This window comes from Capricornis sumatraensis, chromosome 6 (genome assembly GCF_032405125.1).
Source record: "Capricornis sumatraensis isolate serow.1 chromosome 6, serow.2, whole genome shotgun sequence".
In the NCBI taxonomy this organism is placed as follows: domain Eukaryota; kingdom Metazoa; phylum Chordata; class Mammalia; order Artiodactyla; family Bovidae; genus Capricornis; species Capricornis sumatraensis.
In genome coordinates, this window is record NC_091074.1 from 80891476 (window position 1) to 80918858 (window position 27383).

The following is a 27383-nucleotide window of genomic DNA, read 5'->3' on the forward strand; positions in this document are numbered from 1 at the left end:
AAAGGAGAGCCGGGTTGGCAGCCTGAAAGGTTTGATTGGAGATTCTAACTGGAAAGACAAACCCTACTTACTCTGTTTTGAAATCCAGTCTTCTTGAAGCTGACTTGTCAAGAGCCCCAATTAACCCAGTCTCCTGAAGACTCTTGTGAGTTTTGCTTTTGTTTTTAAATTTTGTAGTATCTTGTTTACTTAGTTTTTGGAGCCCATCAGATTGGCCACTGAGGCCAGGGATGCTTGAAGGTACTGCCCCCCTCCCCCAACCAGGTACACCTAATGCATTTTAAATGTCAGGAGAAGCCACAGCCTGTGTGACTGTGGGACTCAATGGTGAACCCTCGATGACGATGGATCATCACCAAAGACTGAGAAATAATTGGAAGACTGAGCTGATTGGCAGCTTCCTGATCACTTTCTGACTGAAGGTCAGGCTTTTAGGAAACTCAGAAGCCATTATGTAAGGAAGTGGCTGCCTCAAGGCTTCGACAGAATGCATTAACATCTTTCTCCAGGAAAAGCTATCCTGAGCTATACATAATGGATATCGATTGCTCAGAAAAGAAGATATAACTTTAAACCTTCGGGGGTCTCCAGAGACAAAAGACATAGAAAAAAGAGGGCTAGTTTGGAAGAAACCATGCCAGAGCTATCTTAGAGAATCCTAGATAAGTGACTGCAAAAGCCACGGGCACCAGCGATTTGCTACCAGGAGAGCAAAGACGGCGTTTATGGAGGGCATGCTCTTTGTTAAGCATTAAGCAAAGCACTTAATAGCATAATTTCATTTTTAAATTGAAACAGCTCTGTGAGTATTGTTCAGTCGTTAAGTCAAGTCCAGTTCTTTGTGATCTCATGGACTGTATTCTATGTGATCTCATGGAGTCCTCTGTCTTCCACTATCTCTTGCAGGTTGCTCAAATTCATGTCCATCGAGGTGGTAATGCTATCTAACCACCCCATCCTGTCATCCCCTTCTCCTCCCACCCTCAGTCTTTCCCAGGACCAAGGTCTTTTCCAAGGAATCAGCTCTTCCCATCAGGTGGCCAAAATATTGGAGCTTCAGCTTCAGCATCAGTCCTTCCAATGACTATTCAGGGTTGGTTTCCTTTAGGATTGACTGGTTTGATCTCATTGCTGTCCAAGAGATTCTCAAGAGTCTTCTTCAGCAGCACAATTCAAAAACACCAGTTGTTCAGTGCTCATCTTTATTTATGGTCTAACTCTTACATTCGTACATATGGGCTGATATTATTATCCTCATTTTACAGTTTGAGGAAAATTAAAATCAAAAGTCAAATAATCCACTTAGAGAGAGCTAGCTGATTAAATATCATAGTCAGGACATCGACCCAGGAAGTCTAACTCCAAAGAGTATGCTTTCAATCACTCCCATGCTTCTCGGGTAAATATAATTTTGACAAGGAAAAGGCAGACTCCTTCAATTTCAGACTCCTAGAAAGGAAATGAATATATCTCACTCCCACTTTCATTTTCCATCCAGCAAACTTCCTAACCTTTGAAGCCACAGGGACAATGATTCATATGTTTACACAGCCAGGAAAGACAAGATAATCCACCCAGTATTGACCCCCCAATTTAGGCAATCACTAGTTGAGATGCTGTTGTTCACAGAGGGCTGTGTTTGGGGATACAGCTGAGGCTTCAATTCCTTTTACCATTCTGTTGGCCACTCCCTAGTGGGTGCTTGTGATCCTGGAATCTTTTCTGTGTTTTACAACTATTTAGGTTCTGGCTTCCCTGGGGGCTCAGATGGTAAAGAATCTGCCTGCAATGCCAGAAACCTGGGTTCGAACACTGTGTCAGGAAGATCCCCTGGAAAAGGGAATGAAAATCCACTCCAGTATTCTTGTCTAGAGAAACCCATGGATGGAAAAGCCTAGCAGGTTACATTTCATGGGATCACAAAGAGTCCAACACACTGAGTGACTAACACTTTCACTTTCTAGGTTCTGGAAGATGCTTTCTCAACAGGACAGGGCTCACTCTGGGTGATGTTCTACTTCAGTTTAGCATGCCTAGGAAAGCTGTCTGATGCTGCCCCACATTCTGTGCAGAGAAGGAAGACCAGCAGAATTATTGACACTCAAAAGGAGGCAATGTGAGGGGGGATGGTAGGCATCAGTACAGAGGCAGAGTCTCTAATGAAAGCTTCTTCCTTGCTTGAGTAAAGAATGCACCAGATGAATGGTCATCTTTAATAGGTAAGGAAAAAGAGGACATTTGTACTCCACCCTTTTAGACACTAGGCCTAAACTTCCAGACTTTTATACACTCACCCTGGGATGTCCACTGCAAAGATTTGTGACCACTATTATTTTACATATGAGAAAACTAAGCATCACCAGTCCCCAGATATGCAGCTGTAAATGGCAAAACAAAAAAATCTGATCATATGCTTCAGACCAAAGCCACAATCTAAACTCTTCCTCACTCAAGTTCTGAGGCTGACTGGTCATGCCAGGTGGCTCAGTGGTAAAGAATCTGCCTGCCAATGCAGGAGATGCGGGTTCCATCTCTGGGTCAGGAAGAGCCCCTGCAGGAGGAAAGAGTAACCCACTCTAGTGTCAGACTTTATTTTGGGGGGCTCCAAAATCACTGCAGATGGTGACTACAGCCATGAAATTAAAAGACGCTTACTCCTTGGAAGAAAAGTAATGACCAACCTAAATAGCATATTGAAAAGCAGAGACATTACTTTGCCAACAAAGGTCCGTCTAGTCAAGGCTAAGGTTTTTTCATTGGTCATGTATGGATATGAGAGTTGGACTGTGAAGAAAGCTGAGAGCTGAAGAATTGATGCTTTTGAACTGTGGTGTTGGAAAAGACACTTGAGAGTCCCTTGGACTGCAAGGAGATCCAACCAGTTCATTCTGAAGGAGATCAGCCCTGGGATTTCTTTGGAGGGAATGATGCTGAAGCTGAAACTCCAGTACTTTGGCCACCTCATGCAAAGAGCTGACTCATTGGAAAAGACTCTGATGCTGGGAAGGATTGGGAGCAGGAGGAGAAGGGGACAACAGAGGATGAGATGGCTGGCTTGGCATCACCGACTCGATGGACGTGAGTCTGAGTGAACTCTGGGAGTTGGTGATGGACAGGGAGGCCTGGCATGCTGCGAGTCAATGGGTCGCAAAGAGTCGGACATGACTGAGTGACTGAACTGAACTGAACTGAACTAGTATTCTTGACTAGGAAATCCCATGGACTGGGGAGCCTGGTGTGCTACAGTTCGTGGAATTTCAAAGAACTAGACACAATTTAGTTACTGAGCACTGAGTCATGCCCCAAGATGATAACAGCATCACAGGTGGTCACAGAATGACTTGAGAGTTTATTCTTGGAGAAGGCAACATTGATCTAGAAAGTGGTTTGCCACCCAGGTGCAGTGGGTGGGCCTGTGTTTTTGCCATAAAGCAGCAGATATCAATTTCATTTTCACATCTTCTGTAGGTTCTTCAAGCTAATGATTAGAGGGAAGGAAATATTCAAAGGTCTGTCATCATTCCAGCTGGACTCAAAAAAGGCTCATTGGATAGAAAAACAAATGATTTTAGGCAAATCATCCAGCATTTAAAAATCTTTCTTGGGACTTCCCTGGAAGTCTGGTTGTTAAGACTCTGAGCTTCCCCTTCAGGGGTCAAGTGTTTGATTCCTGATCAGGGAACTGAGATTCTCCATGCTGCGTGGCACAGCCAAAATATATTTTTTAAATATTTTTTTAAAAAGATAACAATGTCCCATTTATTTCAATAAATAAAGAAATAATAAAAATCATTCTCATCTCATATTTAAACTCTTCCATTCTCTTACCTTATCAGCATCAGGCTCTTGATATAATAGCTTATACTGATGACCCAGGAATGGTGAAATTAAAAAAAAATTTTTTTAAAAACCTGAGGTCCTGACTCAGGGACATGCTTATTCAGGTCCAGGGAAAGTAAATGGAGATAAGTTTGATCTCAGAAATGTGTGTGGTGCTCTCTCTGAAGAGAGACTTGGATTTAGATATTGTCACCTACTAGAGTGTTTATGATACTGAAGGAATGAAAAAAATATCTTCCAAGTAGCACACAGCGCACATTTGATGCCACAGTATTGAGGCCATGCTGGTCAATCCAGAGTAGAAATCAATTCATTCCATCTCATTAATGCTGCCTTGGTGTCTTAACAGGTTCTATGCTGAAAATAACACCAGCTGGACACTTGACATGCAATATCCCACCTTCAGAAATGAATTAGCAGTCATAAGTCCAGTGTAATGCCAACTGCACCCTGAGTTCACTTGGATATTCAACTCTCAGAAGAAGAGTGAGAAATCTAAAAGGGAGAGAATATATGTACACATACAGGGCTGCCCCTGTGGCTCAGCAGGTAAAAAAAATCCACCTGCAAAGCAGGAGACCCAGGAGATGAGAGTTCAATCCCTGGGTCAGGAAGATCACCTGGAGGAGGAAATGGCAACCTACTCCAGTATTCTTGCCTGGGAAATCCCACTGAACAGAAGAACCTGTCAGACTACAGTCCAAAGCAACCCAAAGAGTCGGACATGACTGAGCGACTGACTGAGAATGCATGTATACAATACATACAGCTGATTCACTTTGCTGTACAGTAGAAACCAATGCAACATTGTAAAGCAGCTATACTCCAATAAAAGTTAATTTAAAAAAGAGAGTATTACAATGAAAATCATTCCCAGGATCACAGAACAGCCAAAACATGATCTTTTTCACTAGGAACTCCCTCACTTAAAGTAACTCCTTAAGCAAACAAGAAAAACCTAGAAACAGAGACCAATAATCCTTATACATTTCAGAGGGGAAAAATGGTTTAAAATAACTAAATATATAGCAAATATGGATCAATACCATTTAGGTTCTGCTTCTTTAATATCCATTTACTCCATTATTCAGTATGGATTCATTGCATACTTGCTGTATTGGAGGTTATTATTCTAGGTACAGCAGATGTCACCACCTTAATGGCAGAAAGCAAAGAACTAAAGAGCCTCTTGATGAAGGTGAAAGAGGAGAGTGAAAAAGCTGGCTTAAAACTCAATGTTCAAAAAACAAAGATCATGGCATATCCAGTCCCATCACATCTGGCAAACAGATGGGGAAACAGTGGCTGACTTAATTTTCTTGGGCTCCAAAGTCACTGCAGATGATGATGACAGCCACGAAATTAAAAGAGATTTGCTCCTTGAAACAAAAGCTATGACCAACAGAGGCAGAATATTAAAAAACAGAGACAATACTTTGCTAACAAAGTCCATATAGTCAAAACTATGGTTTTTCCATTAGTCATGTACATATGTGAGAGTTGGACCATAAAGAAGGCTGAGCACCAAAGAATTGATGCTTTTGAACTGTGGTGTTGGAAAAGACTCTTGAGAGTCCCTTGGACTGCAAGGAGATCCAACCTGTCAATCCTAAAGGAAATCAGTCCTGAATATTCGTTGGAATGACTGATGCTAAAGCTGAAACTCCAATACTTTGGCCACCTGATATGAAAAGCCAACTCATTAGAAAAGACCCTGATGCTGGGAAAGATTGAAGGCAGGAGGAGAAGAAAATGACAGATGATGAGATGGTTGGATGGCATCACCCACTCGATGGACATGAGTTTGAGCAAGCTGTGGGTGATGGTGAAGGACAGGGAAGCCTGGCGTGCTGCAGTCCATGGGGTCACAAAGAGTTAGACACAATTGAGTGACTGAACAACAATGAAAATTCAAAGTGAAAGTGTGAAGGTGTCAGTTGCTCAGTCATGCCCAACTCTTTGAGAAACCACGGGCTGTAGCCCACCAGGGTGCTCTGTCCATCGTTTTTCCCAGGCAAAAATGCTGGAATGGATTGCCATTCCCTTCTCCAGGAGATCTTCCTGACCCAGGGATTGAACCTGAGCATCCTGCATTGCAGATTCTCTACCATCTGAGCCACCAGCAAAGCCCAAGGAACCCAAGCCTCATGGAAAGGCAAAACAGGTGATGAAAGGCACAAAGGGGGAAGGTAATAGACGGGGTTGCCCAGGTTAACGAAGAGGAGGTGTACACTTTGTTAGAGTGGAGGAGCCTTCAAGAAGGCACGTTTTCATTAAGATCTTAACAAATGTACAAAGGTTTACCAAGCAGAAAATGAGGACTACAAGGAAAACTGGAAAGTCCGTGGACACCAGGGTTTAATGGGTCCATTCATAGTGAGTAGTTACTGTAGCTGAATTATAAGGTGTATAGGAAAACATGTATTATCAGCACATGTTGAAGGTGACTGTAGAGGGTATTCTATGTGAGTTTATCTTAAAGGATGTGAGACTTATTAAAGGGATTTCAGGGACAGCAGCATGATCAAACTTGTCTTTAAAGGAAAAAAAAGACACTAATAAATACGGATTAGAGAGAAACTCATGAATTGTCCAGATTAGAAGATGCCATGCTTTATAGAGACCAAGGATGATAAAGACAGACAGAAGAGGGTGGCTTCACAAAGCTTTTTTTCTGAGTGAGGAGAGAGGAATGGGGCAGAGGGGAAGTTGATATTGGCTTCTAGGGTTCTGTTTTATATAGACAAGGCTTCATCAGGTCTTTCACCAAGAGAGAGGATGAGTCAGCTTAGACTAGAGGCAATAGTAAGTCGGAGGTATTTTAAATTGACTTTTATGTAGATAGTGTAGTGAATTAATATGATAGCAAAGTAAAACTAGGGAAAATTACTCAGAAAAGTTTTATTACTTTTTTTTAAAAGGTGACTTGAAAATATTTATTCCCTTCCCTCTTTAGCTCAGATGGTAAAGAATCCACGTGCAATACAGGAAATCCGGGTTAGATCCCTGGGTCGGGAAGATACCCTAGAGAAAGAAATGATAACCCTCTCCAGTATTCTTGCCCAGAGAATTCTATGGACAGAGGAGCCTGGGGGCTACAGTTCATAAGATCACAAAGAGTCAGACACGACTGAGCAACTAACACTTTTCACTTTTTCTTCACTTCCTCAATTATTGCGCTAAAAGCTGACTACCTCCAGCAGATCCTTGGACCAGTGGCACAGGGTTGAATACAAGATGGGTTCATTACCTACTGTTTAGATTTAAAATAAATGTGTTACTTTTTAAAGTAATTAAAATAAAGCCCAATGAAGTCACATACTTAGTGGAAAATAACTGAGATATTGATAATTCTTGGCATAGGACTCAATTCCCCTAGATGTTGGTACAGTACATAGTTCCTCCCCATCCTCAGATTGATGGCTGGATCGGGTGAGACAGACTGGGACCTGGGACCTGAGACCTTTGCTGCAGTGTTTGCACCTGGACAAATACTTCCTCAAGCAACAAAACACCAAGTAACTATTAATATAAGGGACTAAAAATAAATGTGTGCATGTGCAGTTGTGGCAAATTATGGACAGCAAGATACATAAAGACCAAAACCCAGCTGCCATTTCCAAGGAGCCAGAAACAAAAGCAGGTTCACAGCTAGAGAGAAATTTCATCTTAGGTTGAGTGATACATTGAGTCTCACCCATACCTGATTTAGATCATATTTAGATGAAAGTTTGGGCTTTTAGAGTACATGCTAGAATGAGTTAAGACATTTAGGGCTGTTGTGATAGGGTGAATGTGTTCTGCATGCATGAAGGACATGAATATGGAGAAGCCAGAGGGAGGTGTGTTATGGGCTGGATTGATTCCCCATCTGCAAATTCATATGCTGAAGTCCTAATAGCTAGTACCTCAGAATTTTACTGTATTTGGAGATAATGCTTCTAAAGATATAATTAAGTTAAACGAGGTCATTAGGGTGGGCTCTTCTACAGTAAGTCCCCTAAATACAAATTTCATTCCAAGAGCCTGTTCATAAATCCAGTTTGTTTGTAAGTCCAACAAAGTTAACCTTGGTACCCAACTAACACAATTGGCTATATAGTAGTGTACTGTCATAGTTTATAAAACTTTTCACACAAATAATGCATAAAAAATAAAAGCAAAAAAAAAACCATTTTTAATCTTGCTGTGCAGTACCTTGAAAAGTACAGTAGTACAGTACAACAGCTGGCATACAGGGGCTGGCATCGAGTGAACAGGCAAGAAGAGTTACTGACTGGAGGAGAGAGAGGAGGAGCTGAAGGAAAGGGGAAGTTTTAGTTGCTTAGTCATGTCTGACTCTGTGCAATCCTGTGGACGGTAGCCTCTGTCTCTGGAATTCTCCAGGCCAGAATACTGAAGTGGGTAGCCATTCCTTTCTTCAAGGGATCTTCCCAGTCCAGGAATTGAACCCAATTCTTCTTCATTGCAAGCAGATTCTTTACAGTCTGAGCCACCAGAGAAGCAAAGGAAATTCTATGAATTCAGAAACCATGGGAAACATGAATTCAGAGATGCAAGCTAAATAAATGCCACTTTAATCACAATTTCAATTTTTATCTCATAGTAAGGATTAAATGAACAGCATACTACATTTTAGAAAATTTCAAAGCAGAATTGAAATTAAATCATTAGAAATGAGAATTAGTAGGGAAAAAACAGACTAAAATTCACAAATATAATTAACGTTGGAATTAGCAGTTTCAAAGATAAGAAATAAGTACATAATTACTTTTAAAGAGTTAAAAGTTGACCAGAAAAAGAAATAAGGAACAAAAATAACCTGTAGATTAAAAAATAGATAAAATATAATTAAAAATTAAAATGCAATGGATGTGCTGAGCAGCATGTTAGGCATAGCCAAAGAGAGAACTAATAAGTTTTATGACAGGTCTAAAGAAGGTATCCAGTTATGTAGCATTGTGAGATATAGCTGAAAGGAAGCATAAGAGACTTATTTAGAAATATTGAGATAGTGGAAATAACTTATAGTATTGATTGTTTGGTGTATAGTGGATGGAAACCAGGAATGAGGAAGTATGCTGCAGAAGCCCTTATCTTTCATTATAAATCTTGAATATTATTGGATATTTTAAACTATATGTATTTCATGAAAAATTATTTTATTTATTTTTTAAAATTTTTATTCTATATTGGTTTATAGTTGATTAATAATGTGTTAGTTTCAGGTGTACAGCAAAGTGTTTTCATGTTACATATGCATGCATCTATTCTTTAAAAAAAAAAACCTTTAAAAGAGATAAGACAGCTGTCCTTTATGAGACTCAGTAATTAATTTAGAAAACAAAGTTCTGGTTCATATAAAAAAGAAAATAATGTAGGCAATTGTGATGAAAATTTAATATATTTATTTTCTGGGTGAAAATCAAAAGATGCCATTTTTCTGATCTTCACAATCATTTCCCCCCTATATTACAAGTTGGTTTCCCCTATTACTCTTGCCTGGAAAATCCCATGGGTGGACGAGCCTGGTAGGGTGCACTCCATGGGGTCGTAAGAGTCAGACACGACTGAGCGACTTCACTTTCACTTTTCACTTTCATGCATTGGAGAAGGAAATGGCAACCCACTCCAGTGTTCTTGCCTGGAGAATCCCAGGGACTGGGGAGCCTGGTGGGCTGCTGTCTCTAGGGCTGCATAGAGTCGGACATGACTGAAGCAACTTAGCAGCTGAAGCAGCAGCAGCAGTGGAGAGTTTAGGCAGGGCAGACTAAATCCCGGCATTGATTCAACAAGCACCACGACTGTGCCATCATCATTCTGCCAGAGGGACAATGTAAAACTGACTAAGAGACAAAACTGAGGCTGATCCAAAGAGACATGTGCAAAGTGGGTCCTTAAAATGCAGTAGAAGAAGTATCAAGAAATTGCATATTGAAAATTAACTGGAATTGGAGAGCTAGGCAATTTAGGGAAAATTTGTTGAAATGAGTAGAATAGGAGGTGGTCTGGAATAATTAGAGAGATGGGACTCTGTGCCTGCCACTAGGCTTGTGTGAATTCCTCATATACATTGGCATCTGTGAGTTCAACCAATAAAGAGGATAGAGGGGACAAGAAATCAGACTGTCCTATGAAGTTAACGAGTGAGTGATAGTTGCTCAGTCATGTCCAACTCTTTGTGACTCCGTGGACTGTAGCCTGTCAGGCTCCTCTGTCCATGGATTTCTCCAGGACAGAATTCCTGGAGAGGGTTGCTGTTTCCTTCTCCAGGGAATCTTCCCAACCCAGGGATCAAACCCAGGTCTCCTATATTGCAGGTAGATTCTTTACTATCTGAGCCACCAGGGAAGCTCAGTCCTATGAAAAGACTCATAAATTAAACAAACACACGTATGAATACAAAGGGTTAATTGCTCTTTTGTGAAATTCAATGCATGTCTTCTGTAAATCAATGAGATTACCAATCTTTGAGTGATAAAGACGGAATCCAGCTTTGCTGGAATGCTAAAACAGCATCGTAAGATGTCAGTGCCACTAGAAATCTGACTGACTTGACAAAGCATCCTGTTTTGACTAAGAAGTCTGGCACTGAGGGCTGATATCTTCTGGGTAATGGGTTTACTTAACCTCTTTAAGGGGCACTGCTAATATAGGACTGTTGTAATCAAATCTTCACAATACAGAAGGATTTTAAAAAGTGATTTACTATTTTAATTAGATGTGGTGGTGATCAGACTACCTTACATTACACTATAGTACTTAGCAGATGATAGTGCAAATTTCTTCTTATCACTGAGAAAAAATTTTATTAGCAGAGTCAGAGAATGCCCACTTGTATGAGATAACTAAAAATGGTTTTCAGAAGAGGAATAGCTATGTCACAAGAAAAATGGTAAAATCTTCTAAGCCAATGATGCTAATACTTGCAGTCCTATGGTTAAAATCCTCCCCTTTTTCATACCAAAATTTTGATCTATGTATATGTTGTATGTGCTTAGCCATGATTGACTCTTTGTGATCCCATGGACAGAGGAGCCTGGTGGGCTACAGTCCATGGCATTCTCCAGGCAAGAATACTGGAGTAGGTAGCCATTCCCTTGGAATCAAAGGATCTTCTCAACCCAGGGATTGAATCTGGCTTTCCTGCATTGCAAGCAACTTCTTTACTGTGTGAGCCATCAGGAAAGCCCGTGCATATTGTTAAGTATATATTTTTTCCCTTAATTACAAGAGGTACAAAATTCCTCCTTAAGGCACTTGCATTTTGACAGCATATTAGAAACAGGACTACAAGATTTGCTTTAGTTAGCTAGCTTTTTTAATAAAGCCAATGATAACCAAGGAAACTTTGGTATTTCTAATGGCAACCAGAGTATGGTAGGAAGCCCAAGACATGGTCTGCAGTGCACCTTGGTGCTGTGTGTGGGTTTGGTTGGTTTGGGAGGTAAGGATTTATCTGATAGGACACAAAAGATACTTTATGTTTTCAAAGATTTTTTGATGTGGACCATTTTTAAAGACTTTCTGTATTGAATTTGTTACAATATTGCTTCTGTTTTTATGTTTTGACTTTCTGGTCCAAGGCATATAGGATCTTAGCTCCCTGACCAGGGATCGAACTTGCACCCCTGCACCACAAAGCAGAGTCTTGACCACTGGACTGCCAGGGAAGTCTCCAAAAGATACTTTAAATCATCCTGTTTTCAAAGCACTTACTTATATCAGCTTGGGGAAAAAAGGTTAATTTTTTGAGAAAAAAAATCTCATGTTAAGTGGCAAGCACTCATCCAGATAGAAAAGGAACACAGTAAACTACTTCATATGTGAGTGTGGATGGATTTGAACCCCAGAGACTTTCTGACAGGCCATCTTTCAGGCTCAAAACTTTGGTTATTGTAGAGAAAAGGAAATAAAGGAGGCAAGAAGATTATTAAACTTTTCTTTGTGTGTTTGCATAATTTACTAGTTAGAAGCCAATGGAGATTACTTTTGTAATTTAGAAAGAAATATTGTGTTTTTAACTTAGAAAAGTGAGTCATGCTTGATTTCCCATCTCCATTCTCAGCATAGAAAATGGCTTGTCGATGTCCTAAAACAGTCAGAACAAGAACAAATAATCTTCTGTAACAAGGGCATCCCATGCTCAGCCTCTGCTACCAGTGAAGGCAGATTGTTAACTTGCATTTTCAGCCTCACTGCCCACCCCTCTCCTAAGTAAGAAGCTATTTAGAGTTCCATACCCACCCAGTGTGCTACTGGGGGATAAACACTTAGGATGAAGACATTTGGCCACTGTTTACTTAAATGTGGCTTTTGTGCTGAATATTTAGTACGAGAGAGAAATTCTAGTTAAAAAAAAAAAAACTCGGGAAGACACTGAGTAGATGTGAGATGCTTTACCATCTTTTTTGACTCTCCTAAAACCCTAATCACATCTTTTTCCAAAACAGCAAATTCTCTTCTTGCTATTCTTTTCATGCATACTCATCAATTATCCTCAGCTGTGGCCTCTGTGACCTTCTTTAGACCCCACTGACTACAAGTCAAAATTCTGCTTAGTTTCATGCAGAGGCGGGAAGAACATTCATCCTTTTTCCTCATTTGGTGCTGCATGCAATTAAATGGACTCTAAAACAAATCGGCTTTTATCCAGCTAAGTCATTAAAATATTATGAAACTCAGTTCTCTATAATCTCAGGAAACATGCAAAAAAAAAAAAACAAAAAACTTTAAACTACCCTCTCCATCCTTTGCATTAGGCCCTGCTCCTATTCACATCACCTCTTTTAAGTATAAAGTATGGACACAAAGAGGCATGGCTGATTATGAGGAGGAAGACTTGGCCTAGAGCAGGAGTCCCCAACCTCCAGGATTTAATGCCTGATGGCCTGGGGTCCAGCTGATGTAATAATGATAGAAATAAAGTGCACAATAAATGTAATGTGCCTGAATCATCCCCAAACCATCCCTCCTTCCCTCTCCCTGTCGGTGGAAAAACTGTCTTCCACAAAACCAGTCCCTGGTGCCGAAAATGTTTGGGGGCCACTGGTGGAGGCCATTAACTTATCTAAGCAAAGCATTCACAGTTCCAAGACAGAATTATCCACATTGGTGGGGGGATGGTGAGGATGTTAGTGGAAGAGTGAGAAATTCATAATTACAAAAGTTGGACTAATCAGAAAAGCTTTATGGACAAGATGAGACCAACTTAATCTTGGAGAAAAAGGATTTGGGACTAGGGAGCTTGGAGTGCATTTCAGGAAAGAGGTGATGTTTATGTTAAATAGGTGTCATGGCAGTCCAAACACAGGGTGGAAAATAATTTCAAGATACAGAGCATTTCAGAATGGAGTGAGTTTGTCAAGAGCAAAGATAAAGTGGGCACTGTGAGTGCAGTGTGCAGACCTCCTGAGCCGGCCGGGGAGAGTCATTGGAAGGGAGAGTTTTATTTTATTATTATTATATGTATTATATTATTACTTATTTTATTGAGTGGGAGATGTTGTTATAACAGTGGGCTGGCTCAAGGTGAACTGGATGCTTTTCATGGGTTGGTAGCAATTTTCTCAAGACCAGGAAAATTCCTGCTGGAAAGCTGGCATTAGGTGATTTCTTAGGGTGCTAAAGGGTGAACACTGGGGTGGGTATTTTTTGCCTAATTTGGAGTCAGAAAGCTGGCTAGTGATGATCAGGAGGGCTTTTGACAACAGTTACAAAAGGACTCAGTCAGTTTCCAAGGTGATCTTGGTTCTGGGCTCTGCTTCTGTGGTCTAGGTGCAAGGCCTTGCAGCTGTGACCTTGGGGCAGGACTCCATAATAACCCAGTATAACATTAACAGCTTGTGGGCAGCAGGTGCTGGGGAGCAAAGGGAAGATGGTATTTAATGAGTAGATGAAGCTCTTCAGTAGAAGAGCTTGAGAGCTAGGTAGAAATATTTAAATTAGATGTTAGATTTAAATTAGCAATAGAAAAACGTTGACGTTATAAGCTAAACATGATGAGACCACTGGGAGAAATTGTTTCAGGGATTTTGTTTAATTTAATAGGGTTTTGGATCTGTGATGGTCTCTGTTGGAAAGATCTCCTGAAGAAAGGAATGGCTACCCACTCCAGTAGTCTTGCCTGGATAATTCCAAGGACAGAGGAACCTGGCAGGCTATAGTTCATGGGGGCTCAAAGAGTGGGACACAACTGAGCAACTAACATTTTCACTTTTTTCATTTTCCCCTCAGAAGCACCGCATTAGACTTTCAGGAAGATGCAGGACCCAATAGAAGCCAAGCCAATTCTTCTATCATGGCCCATTTGGAAATCTTGAAATCTTTAGTTTAAAGAGTTATGGTGCTTTGCTAAATCTTTGCTTGGTAGAGGAGAGGTGACAGATAAATAGACCTAGGACACAATTCTGAGCTCAGAAACTGCAAAGCTGTCAAAATGTCTAGAAACTCATCCAAAAATGATGGCTGCACAGGGAAGTTTCCCTAATTTCTATTTCTGAAAAAATGAGTCAATAATTCTTTAGCCTCATGCTACATGTATCATGACACATGTTTGATTTGCAATCTAAAAGAAGCACTAATATAGAAAAGGGCAAAGAAATGAAAGTGACCCAGAAATGGTTGCAAGCAAAGCTCATTCACAGTGGACCCCAGAAGATTACAGGTCATAAATCAGTGTATGCTTTTTGATCATCTAAATGACTGCCCATGACTTTTTCTTTATTATCTCATAGAGAATAAGAAATACAGAATCAGCAGAGAGGAAAAATACTAACATGGTTCTGAACATTTAAGAAGGGCTGGGACATCCCTGGTGGTCCAGTGGTTAAACTTTGCCTTCCAATGCAGGGAGGATGGGTGTGATCCTTGGTCAGGAAGCTAAGAATACCACATACCTTCTGGCCAAAAATCCGCAACATATATCAGTAGCAATATTGTAACAAATTAAATAAAGACTTAAAAAAAATAAGGATGGAGCTCTGTGCTGTTCTGTGCATTTCCTCCTTTAATGTCAGTTTTCTTAAGCTCAGGGTTGTTAAGTAATTTGTCCAGGATCACACAGCTGCTGCTGCTAAGTCGCTTCAGTGGTGTCTGACTCTGTGTGACCCCGTAGATGGCAGCCCATCAGGCTCCCCCATCCCTGGGATTCTCCAGGCAAGAACACTGGAGTGGGTTGCCATTTCCTTCACCAATGCATGAAAGTGAAAAGTGAAAGTGAAGTCACGCAGTCATGTCTGACTCTTAGTGACCCCATGGACTGCAGCCTACCAGGCTCCTCCATCCATGGGATTTTCCAGGCAAGAGTACTGGAGTGGGTGCCATTGCCTTCTCCAGATCACACAGCACCAGGTCATAAATTAGGATGCATCATCTTGAACAGTCAATGATTTTCATGTGCTTCTCATCTGGTATAACTGACTGAACAGAAATAGTTTGTTCAAATCTATATATGTTCAACCCAATAGATCTGATTGTTTCTTCCAAGTATTTTCAACAGGTTCACTGCCAAGCTAAGACTGCCTGCTTGCAATCAGTCCTTTATCTCTCTGATCTAAATTAAGAAAGAAAAGGAAGTGAAGTCACTCAGCCCTGAATGACTGTTTGCGATCCCATGGACTGTAGCTTACCAGCCTCCACCATCCATGGGATTTTCCAGGCAAAAATAGTGGAGTGGGCTGCCATTTCCTTCTCCAGGGGATCTTCACGACCCAGGATCAAACCCAAGTCTCCCGTATTGCAGGCAGACTCTACCATCTGAACCACCAGGCTTAACTATTAAGGCTCGAGTTAAAGAAGATCCACTCTTTATTCCTTCCCTGACACTTTCATTGTTGTTTTTGTTGTTTAGCTGCTCACTCATGTCCAACTCTTTGCAACCCCCTGGACTGTAGCCCGCCAGGCTCCTCCACCTGTGGGATTCTCCAGGCAAGAATACTGGAGTGGGTTACCATCTCCTCCTCCAGGGGATCTTTCCAATCCAGGGATCAAACTCGCATCTCCTGCATTTACATGTGAATTCTTTACCACTGAGCCATCGGGGAAGACAATTTCATTGGGTTTCCTTAATTATTTTGCTCCTTCATATTGTGTTTGAGAAAAAAGACGTGATGTTTATTCTTTTATATTTTCATATATTTTATCACCACCTATATGCAAGGTATTCACAAGGACTACCAGAAAAATTATACTGCAATCCCTTACTTACAGAGTTTTTACAAAGAAAGGCAATTTTAAATGTATATTGAGTAATGTATGTTGAAAGAAACCCTGGAAAACAGATCACATTGAAGTGATAGATTGTATGTGGTGAAGGATCTGAATGCCTGCTTTTGGGATCTTGAAATTTATTTAGGCACTGAAGAGTCATTTTATATTTCTGAGCAGAAAAGTCATTTTAGCATTCCTTAAATCTGTGTCATTTCCAAATACAACTGTGAGATTATTAAGAACTCCATTATGTATGTAAAATAAAAATAGAAAATTTAGAAATGGAAGATGCTTTTAAAATCACTTTGTCTCACTCTCAATGTTCAAGTTGAGAGGTTTTTCTTACCTTTCTTTTATTTATTTATTTACTTTTTCACTTTCTTGTAAAATCCTCAAGGTCTGGGACAACTCTATTATCGCTAGTGGTTACAAAAATGTTGCTGCATTTACAGGTGACATTTCCAACTTGGAACAAAGTCATTTGTGCTTTACTCCTCAGTGATGGAACTCATGTCTTTGCCAACAGCCAGTCCTCCAGAGACAGCTGAAGCTAAATTCCCATCCTGGAAATAATAGAGATTGGTTTCTTTCCTGCTCTAAAAACCTTATAGCTCTTCTTAGCAGCCGGCCTATTTGCTGAGCTGTGGAAAATCTCTTTTTCATGAAGGAATTTCATTTCACAGATTCAAAATGCAGTTCAAGGCTATCTACAGGTTATTGGGCCATTTTCCACATTTTTTTTTAAAGGTGAGGAAACTGCCACCCACAAAGACTGGAGGGCTGACTAGCTGGCAACCGGGTGGAACCAGATCCCTCCACAGCTGGCACATGTCCAGGATTGCTTCCTCTGCACCGTGTTTCTTTGGTACATTCTCCAACATCAACATCATTCCCCCATCATTGATGAACTTGCAATGACCTGTTATTGGGTAGTTTCAGGAAGAGTTCTATCTATTCATTCAATGTCATTCCAGGTCCACATGGATTTTGTTCCAAGCAGAGGCACTAGGATGAGAAAGAATGAGACACCATTAGGGTTTCCTCCTCCTTTGCGATAACTTTACTGGATGCACCATGTGCTTATTTGTCTTCTATTGAGAGCCATTTGCTCTAGTGATTTAGCATCAAAAACATTAGGAAAACTGTCAGATAGACATTCTGCTGGGCACTTTACCTGTTATCTCATGTAGCTCTCACAAATCTGAGGGGTGTGTGTGTGTGTGTGTGTGTTCATGGGTACCTGTGATTATTATAATATTATATATTTTTATATAGATAACTGAAGCTCTGAGAGATTAATCTGTCCGTATCCTCTACCAGTAAGTACCAAAGCTGAAAGTAAAATTCTTGTCTCTCAGAACCCAAATCTACGCTTTTCACACTGCACCAGTCCCCTCACTGAACACATCAATTCTCCTCCTAAATTAAGCCAGTCATATTTGTTTTCATGCAAGTTTTACAATAAACAGAACTGCTCTTAAATTTATGTAGCATTTTGCATTTCCCAAATGCTTTGCATCCTTTTTTATTGCTTGCTTGATGGGGAAAATCTTTATGAGTGATTTTTGCAAGTCATTGTGGCTAACAAAAAAGAAAAGGCAAGGACTAGGGGCCTGAGCAGTGATGGCTCTGGCATTCTAGGGCCTTAGAAGTAGGGAAGGATGACAACTTGTAAAGTTCCCTGAGTTCTGTTAATGTCTTAGGTTGATAAGCCCATAAGTTTTTAAGTCTAGATTTAGCATAGGATTGATTGCCTCATGAAGAACTAAAGTATCAGATCTCTCTATTAAAAAGCAAAATGAAAACTATTACAGAGACAGACCTGGGAGTCACAGAAGCTCATGGTTGATTTGTGGAAGTCTTGTTACTGCCACTGATATATCAATAACTTATGTAATCCAATGAGCCATCAGCTTTAAACCACCTAACATGATCAATCCACTGGGGTAGGGGAGCAGGAAACTTATGTTACTGTGTAATACAGTTTCTTTCCTATCCATTTCCTTTGGCTCTATCGGTTAGGCTGCATGAATTTACATAAATACCACAGAGATGCTAGTTTGGTTTATACGGCAGTGACCTCTACTAAGAAACACCAATCCTCCAAAAACTCTAGCCTCATGTTTCCCAGGACTGAATCCTTGAGAACAGTACATTTAAGCAAAATCGAGGTACTGTGAGGTTGAACTAAGATGTGGGAGTTAGTTTTCCCTCCTACCTCCAGATACAGAAATAGACCGTGCAAAATGATTTAGATCCTAAGCAGAAAGAAAACCAAGAAATGCAGTAGTGATAAAGGACTTTTACCAGCAGGTTTGAAAACATTGCAGGAACAAATTCCTCTGTGAAATATTGTGGCTGAAATCTATGAGGATGCAACTCAAGTCTAAGACAGGTGCTAGAAAAATCTGAACTTGCTTGTTGTTCTGCCCCGATTTTTTTTTTTTAGTAATATTAGACACAGAATCTGAATATGGGTACCTCTTCCCACATCTGTAGTTTGTGTCATGTATCTTTTTGACCTACTGACAAAATGTGTTGTTACTCATCTACAGCATGTGTTGAACAGTGAAAGTGTTAGTCGCTCAGTCATATCTGACCCTGTGGACTATAGCCCACCGGGCTCCTCTGTCCATGGAATTCTCTGGGCAAGAATACCTGAATAGGTAGCCATTCCCTTATCCAGTGGATTTACCCAACCCAGGGAATGAACCCAGGCTTCCCTTGTGGCTCAGCTGGTAAAGAATCCACCTGCAATGCAGAAGACCTGGGTTCGATCCCTGGGTTGGGAAGATCTCCTGGAGAAGGGAGAGATTACCCACTCAAGTATTCTGGCCTGGAGAATTTCATGGACTATATAGACCATGGGGTCACAAAGAGTCGGACACAACTGAGCGACCTTCACTTTCACTTCAATTCATTCCTGCATTGCAGGCAGATTTTTTTTTACTATCTGATCCTAATATCTAATTCATAGATGATACTAAAGTTAAGCTTATTAAATAGGTCTTCTGATTGCTGATAGCATCCAACATCTTTAAGAGGCAGAAGAGTTCAGTGGTTAGGTGTATAGAAGGGACTCATATTAATAAATCCTATGTTTGATTTTAACTACACCACTTACACACCTAAACCTGGTCAAATTTGTTAAGCTTTCCATGTCTGATTTTATAACAATATCCATCTCATAAGGTTGTTATAAGGATCAAAGGAGCTAATATATGTAAAGAAATTAGGACAGAAACTGCACACAGGAAATGTTCGTGTCAGCAATATCACTATGCTAAAAATATCTTCATTAACTCTGAGTCCTTATTCTATTTATAATTTCTATGACAGGTATTTATGAACACTGAAATACCTGGTGAAGAGCAAGGGAAAGTGAAGGCAATGATTAATAATCAAAGAGCAAAAATAAACATCTTACACATTCCAGATCCCCCAGTTGGTTTTATATCCTAGAGTACAAACAAATCAAAACATCTTAATAATGCAATTTCATAAAACACAATGCATGACTCTAATTCAGGAATGTGAAAATGAAAGGCATCTTCTTCCAACTGGTAAAGAGGACCAGAGGGCAGGTTTGCTATCTAATTCCCCTGTTTTGAATTCAGTATTATTGCTTGCATTCTTTTTGACTAGAATATCACAGGCGTAAGATGTTTATTGTAAACCTTTGTCTTTGAGGTTGTTAATTTCCTGGCTCTACCTCTTCATGTATTCTCATTAAGTCCCAATGGGGAAGCACTATTTCAGATTCTGTATCTCGTGCATGACTTAAAGGTTTACACATTCCACTGAGAAAAAGGGATTGTTACCCGAGGAATAAGGCAATACAATTTCTAATTTTGTCTTTAAAACAGACAAACTACAGTGAGACCTCATTGAATGCGCAGAATTGAAACCTTTTACAGGATCACCACCCTGAGCCCCTTCCAGCCCTAGTCATGCAGGCCTGACAATAGTTTGTGAGCCCATTATGTGAAGACTCATCTCTGAGTCAAGTTAGATAAAACCAAAGAGATCCAGAAAGAAACTGGCTGCCATTTTGAGGGTCAAGTGTTGGTTTTACTTCTTCAAGCCCAAGGTCTATTCTGCTGTAGTTATTTACAGGCAGCTGTTTGTAAATTGTGTTGCAGTCTTGCATTAATTTCTACTATTAGTTTCCAGGCTACAGACCTGGGCTTCTGTCTCCTTTTACTGATTTGCTCTCCAGGTCCTGATGGCATTGGAAATTTGAAGCTGGAGTCCAACTGAAGTGTATAGGACTCTGACACACACTGAAGCCTCAGTGGCATTTATTAATACTTTGGGGATTTGCAAACCTATATGAAGATATATGGGCTTCTCTGGTGGTTCAGCTGGTAAATAATCTGCCTGCAATGCTGGAGACCTGGGTTCAATCCCTAGGTTGGGAAGATCCCCTGGAGAAGGGAACAGCAACACACTCTAGTATTACAGCCGGGTGAATTCCATTGGATTGTATAGTCCATAGGGTCGCAGATAGTCAGACATGACTGACTGACTTTCTTTCACTCACATATAGATATATGAGCTTCCCAGGTGGTGATAGTGGCTATGAACCCACCTGCCAGTGCAGAAGAAATAAGATACAGGGATTCAATCCCTGGGTCGAGAAGATCCCCTGGATGAGGACATGGCAAGCCTCTCCAGGGTTCTTGCCTGGAGAATTCCATGGATAAAGGAGCCTGAGAGGCCGCAGTCCCTGGGGTCACAGAGAGTTGGACATGACTGAAGCAATTTAGCACGCATGCATGCATATAGATATATACATATAAAAATGTATATTAAGTACTACTGATGATGTTTTTGTCCTACTGCTGGATAAGTTATTTTCCAAGTTATTCTTGCCAGCTACTGTCAGGAGACTATTGTAATGACTTAGGACAGTAGTCATACAGTCAGTGTACTTTTTCAGCTACATGTTTTCATTATGTCTGCTTATCCAGTTCTTAATTTTAGAAAAGTATGGATTTCTTCTAATAAAAAATTTGTTTTCTCTACTTCTTTTATTGATTTCTATTTTATTTGAGGCCAAATGAACCTCCTGCAATCATATGTTGATTTCACTTGACTAGATATATCTCCACTATCTAGACACTCTCTTTACTTTGCACCATCCATCAGATCACACCCTTTTGTGTTTAAATGATAACCCAGATCAAGAAATAATTAACATCGCTTGTGGATAAACTCATTCCGGTTTATGTACGCTCTTAGAGATGAGTACTACATTTGGGTCTGTTAGTTTTGACCCAGCCTGTGTCTGTTTACTCTGCTTCTTGCTGAGCATCTGGAGATGATTTATGAAGCCTCATGGCAAAGCCGCTTATAGTCATGCTCAACTAAACACTAGAATTAGATATACACACATGTATATGCATGTGAGTGTGGAAGTGTTAGTTGCCCTGTCATGTCCTATTCTGTGCAACCCTGTGGACTGGGACCCCACCCCCCCATGTCCTCTGTCCAAATCCACTTTTAAGTCATTTACTTATTCAATAAATATTACTTGAGCAACTGCATTTTGCCAGGTACTGGAAAACAGAGGAAGGAACAAAGATTAAAGAGAAATGGTCCAACACAAGAAGAAATAGAATATCTAGGTAATTTTTTAATTTATTTTTGGCTCTGCAAGGCTGCGAGTTCCTAGAAGATGCAGTTTGTGATTTACTCATTTTTATTCCCTTAGCCCAAGTATAGTACCTTGTATTCCATACTTTCCCAGGAAACATTTGTTGTTTAAGTAAATCATGCAAAAGAATTGTATATTGACAGGACAGTATCTTACTTAGAGGGTTAGGCAAGCAAGGAATTTGACTGGGAATGGGCAAAAATGCATTAATCAATGAAAACATTAGAATCTGGTCTTCCCAGATGGCTTAGTGGGTAAAGAATCCTCTGCAATGCAGGAAATGCAGAAGATGCGAGTTCAATCCCTGGGAAGATGCCCTGCAGGAGAGCATGGCAACCCACTCCAGTATTCTTGCATGGAGACTCCCATGGACAGAGGAGCTTGGCAGACTACAGGTTGTAAAGAGTCAGACACGACAGAAGTGATTTAGCAAGCAAGTGAAATTAGAATCTAAACCCAAGGATCATATCTCAGAGTCTGAGATGATACTAATTTGATATTCCATCCAATCACAGATAAAATAATGAAAGGAACCCTAGTGATAATCTAACTCAAGCACGTCAGTTTATACATGAGTTCCCTCAAGTGCAGAAATGCTTCCCCTACTTAAAGAAGCCAGAAAGCTACAGCTAGAAGCAAGGTTTCCTCTCTTCTCTAGAGATTTCTTCAGTGCATCACATCGCTTACCTCTGAAAGCTCTGTTGCTAGGCAACCGTGGGCTCTTTCAACCACTTAAGTTTTAAGTGCATTTTATAAAATTTCTCTGCTTGACAGATTTGAATGATGGTTGGGGTTTAGTAGTCAGAAAGAACAAACCTGGAAATGGCCAGTTTGTGAGCTTAGTGCAGTTAAACCCAATCCATTTCCCCAGTGAGAAAATGGGACTGTTCTGACTGTTGGGAATGATAAACGGGATAATGGCATTACAGCATCAAGTACGCGGTGTTCACACGTGCCCTGGGAAAGCCGACTGAAGCACTCACATCTCTTTCAAAGGTAGCAAATATTAATTTCAGTATGTCCTTCTGGAATACAGCTTTTACATCAAATTACATTTTTTAATTATTTTCTTTCACAGGATTCTCACCTGGGATGTTCTGCATTTAATCTGATTTTTATAGCAACTCAATGCAGCATAGAGTCTTTTCCCTTTTCCCTGATTTCTTTTAAACTTTCCCTGGAAAATTGCCTCAGGATCCCTTCTGGCCCACTGCTGAACTCCGGTTCTTTCCCTTTCCTTAGCTGATTGACCAAGGCAGCAAGTGGAAACTGAAGCTGATTCTAGGACTGGACTCAGCAGTGCAGCTGCTGTTTATCTGCAATGCACCACAAAATCTCTTCCAAGCAGAGCTAGCCTTAATGCTGGTGATGTTTTCATTCCTGTATTTTTTAATGTATAATGTACTTCCAGTTTGGAACATGGACCACATATATAAGAGGATACAGTCTGTTGTTCTCCAAAGCCTTGGCAGTGAGGCACAGATTGTACCCAGCTGCTGGTCTCCTGACAACTCTTTTGCCCATGAGGCAAACTCTGGACATAGGGCTCTTTCCCTCCAAACTGATAATTGTGAGTTTCCTTAACAGCTTAATCCAATCCTGCCAATGTTAAGTCATCAATTAAGTTACAAGTGATAAAAGAGCTTAGGCTAGTTTTTTTAACCTTTTTATTTTGTATTGGGGTTTGGCTGATTAACAATGTCATGATAATTTCAGATGAACAGTGAAGGGACTCAGCCATACATATACAAGTGTCCATTCTCCCCCAATCTCCTTTCCCATCCAGGCTGCCAGAGCTAAGGCTCCTTTTATACTTGAAAATATTTGAAAGTGTCCAAGTGCCATATGCATTTTATTGAATAAATTCTTGAATTATTTGTAATAAAACGTTAGAAGACAACATATAATCATTTAGTTTTATACAGTACCTTTCAGATGATTAAATATTTTATTTTTAAAGTTCATAATGATCCTGTGAGGTAGTCTGCTCTGTAAAGGGAAGCTTTAGCCGTTTATACAGGTGGGAGAACTGAGCCTTGGAGAGCTAACACAACTTGCCCAAAAGCATTCCATGGAAAAGCTGGAACCTGAAACCAAGGCTTGCAACTTCAAATCCACTACACTACTAATGCTTCTCTTTGTCAACAGCCAGTAAACTATACTTACTGAGCTATTTATCCCATCCTCTGCTTGGTAGAAAGAAATGGTAGTTCTAACTATCTAATACTAATATGAAAAATAGCAAATGCTTTCGGAAGCCTATCACACAGGCCCTGTGACTGAAACAGAGCAGGACTCTCTATTGAAACAGAGCAGGACTTTATGGTCCTTGCTACCACCATCCCTCCCGGCCTCTGCCCACCATGTCCTCTGCCTTCCTTTTGTCTGTGGAAAACTTTAGTCAAAAGATAAGTTTAATCAGAGAAGTGAGGAATGCTGAAACAGAGGAAAACAGTCAAAGGAGACTAAATAATAATAATGCAGTCGGTAAAGATAGTCAAGGACCTTTAGTTCTTTCTCAAGGACTATAGACAATATTCTGAGTCCTATCCTGTGAGCTGTCTTACAGATACTGAAACACCAGGTGGAGAGGTTACCTACATGACGACCAGACTGTACCCAGGACACGAGCTGCCCGATTCCAAGAACTGGCCACAAAGAAACGGGAACAAACGGACCCTGGAACTGAAGATTAACTGTACCTAAAACAACCAAGATGATGCTGGTCAGACCACCATGGACCAATCTGAAGATGACTCTTAGAGCTGACTGTGCTGTTTCTGTATGTAATTCCCTCCCCGCTCTGTCTATAAAAGCTCTTGCCCCACTGGTTGCCAGTGGGAGTGGGGGGAGTTGGCCTTTGGACAGATGCCTGACACCCTCCTCCTCTCAGCTGCCAGCATCTGAAGTAAAGCAAACTTCCCTTTCCACCAGCCTGGCCTGTTTATTGGCTTTTGAGTGGTGAGCAGCCAGACCCGACATGTACCTTTCGGTAACACTTTGACTATGAATATGTTGATGAATTTGTTTATTAATTGATCTTACTGAAATATTTAAGCATTGATAAGATACAATAGTATAATGGAATCAATATTAATACTGGAAAGTCATTCATTTAATAGAAGAGAAAACTGACACCCAAAGAAGAACAAATTTTACTCTCTTGGGCATAAGCAAGCCAATTCTGATGGTGATGATGCTTTTTCATCTTACTAGTGTATCCTTTAGCAAGCAACTATAAAAGTATTTCACATGGGTGTGATGCATTGAAGTGTTTTCCCATGTATTATCTCTTTTTGATTCTCAACTCAAGACTAATTATTTCTGTTTGGCACATGAGAAACTAGTGCATACCTCATTAAGGAAGTTTAAAATATAATATTGCCTTGGAATGAATCAGGTTCTCTGTTAGAGATTACAAGTTCCTTAAAGAATCTTAAGGCACTGACATGGTTTAACTACAGAAAAAGTCAGTTTCAAATCCAAATTTCCATAAATATTTATTTGCAGAGATCTTTGTAGCCAAATGGGCTTCCTTGGTGGCTCAGATTGTAAAGAATCTACCTACAATGCAGGAGACCCAGGTTCAGTCCCTGAGTTGGGAAGATCCCTTGGAGAGGGGAATGGCAAACTACTCTAGGATTCTTGCCTGGAGAATCCCATGGACAGAGGAGCCTCGCGGGTGACAACTCATGGAGGTGGAGAGTCGGACACAGCTGAGCAAGTAATACACTTTTTTTGCACCTGCAGCCCACTGGGCTGATATGCATTGAATCCTGGGACTTCTGTTTGTAGAGCTGGGAGGAAGAATAAAGCACAGTGGCTGGCTTGCGGCTAAATGCCAAAGCCCTGCTAGAAGGAGCTGACCTTGCAACTGAGGTCAGCTGAAGAGATAACCAGGTAGCTCTGAGCATAGTGAAATAGTGGAACAAGACTCAGTTATGAGTTTATAAGTGATCAGTGTTGAGGAGTAGAATCAGGTAGGCAGGACATGGTATGGAGAAATTGAAAGGGAGAGTAGCAGGACTCTTGGCAATCAGGTAAACTGTTGTTATGATTCTAGGAAATTTCCTCATTGAGCAGATTCAAAATTGAGCCCCTTGTGGAGATAGGTATTATACTTCTCCTATTAACACTCATTGTATTTTAAAGTAATGTCTTGTTACATACCTATCACCTCAATAGACTCTAAATTCTCTGGAGATAGGGAAAATCTCACCTTGTTACTGCTATAACACAGTACCTTGCTGGCACATTGTAATTGTTCAATAAATATTTGTTTCAAAAATAAATGCACTGAAAAGTTACAGAGAACAAGAGAATCTTAATCATTGAGACTACATTTTTGTTGCTGATATTTAGTCGCTAAGTTACGTCCAACTCTTTGAGACCCCATGGACTGTCACTTGCCAGGCTCCTTTGTCCATGGGATTTTCCAGGCAATAATACTGGAGTAGGTTGCCATTTCCTCCTCCAGGGGATCTTCCTGACCCAAGGATGGATCCCACATCTCCTGGATCTCCTACATGGCAGGAGGATTCTTTATCTTGGAGCCACCAGGGAGATTTGATAGGAGCAAATTAAAAAAACAACAACAACAACAACAACCTTCAGATGGGAACTAACAATTCAGGGAGAGAAACCCTAACATGGAAATCAACTTGAGGTTCTAGGGCCAGCTAGAAATTCTGGCTGTGCTATGCCCTTATTTCCACATACAAAATCCAAGGTCAACTTGACATGAAAAGAGATTCCATGTGACCACTGAAATTCAGACTGAAGTATGTGACTTAATCCCAAGATCAACCAGAGAAAAGCAACTGCCAATTACAACCTGTTCCTGTAAGGAGTGGCTCAGAGAACGCAAGTCTGGCTGCCAGTAGATCAAGCATTGGGGGGCCACAAAAGCATTAGGGTATTTGTCCTTGTGTTAGGTCATTTTAAATAGACATTTCTGGCAGACTCTGTAAAGTCCACATATTGGCTTCACTCTTTATTACAATTTGATGGAAAGCTGGATATTGATTTTTTAAATAAAAGCAAGAAATACTTGGAAAGATTTTGATCATTTCCATTAACTTTATTAGAACTGTAACAAATCAACCACTAGGAAGATTAGAGAATTCGTGTAGAGAAGACAGAGTTCTGTATGAAATTTGTTTTGTCCCATGCTCTGCCTCTCCCTGGGAAAGTGCAGTAGGTTACCTAAAAACACTTCTAAAGATGTTGCTGTTTCTAACTTATTTTGTTTTTAATGTAAATAATTCTACTTGGAAAAGACCATTTGCTTATTTGTCTTCAGGTGAATTAAAGACTTCAGGAAATATCCAAACTATTCAATATGCATTTGGATCTGTTAATGGCATTTTCATTTCCCATTTGAACATCTTTTCCTATAAATAGTAAAAGGTAGCATTTAAGGATATGTTGGGCTCAGCTATAAGTCATGTTGGGATAAGTGCTCTATGAGGTGAAGCTGAGACATGGTCATATTGAGAACAATGGAATTAACTCGAATGTATTTTACTTTGCATGCTAGAATGTAGGGAAGGGTCTGAAGTAGAGTTTACATGCTCAGAAAATGAATGAAAGAATGAACGAAAAAATGAAACAGAGAATGAATGAACTAATCTTGAAGGATGTATGCCAATTGTCTGCCCAGCTATGTAAAGCC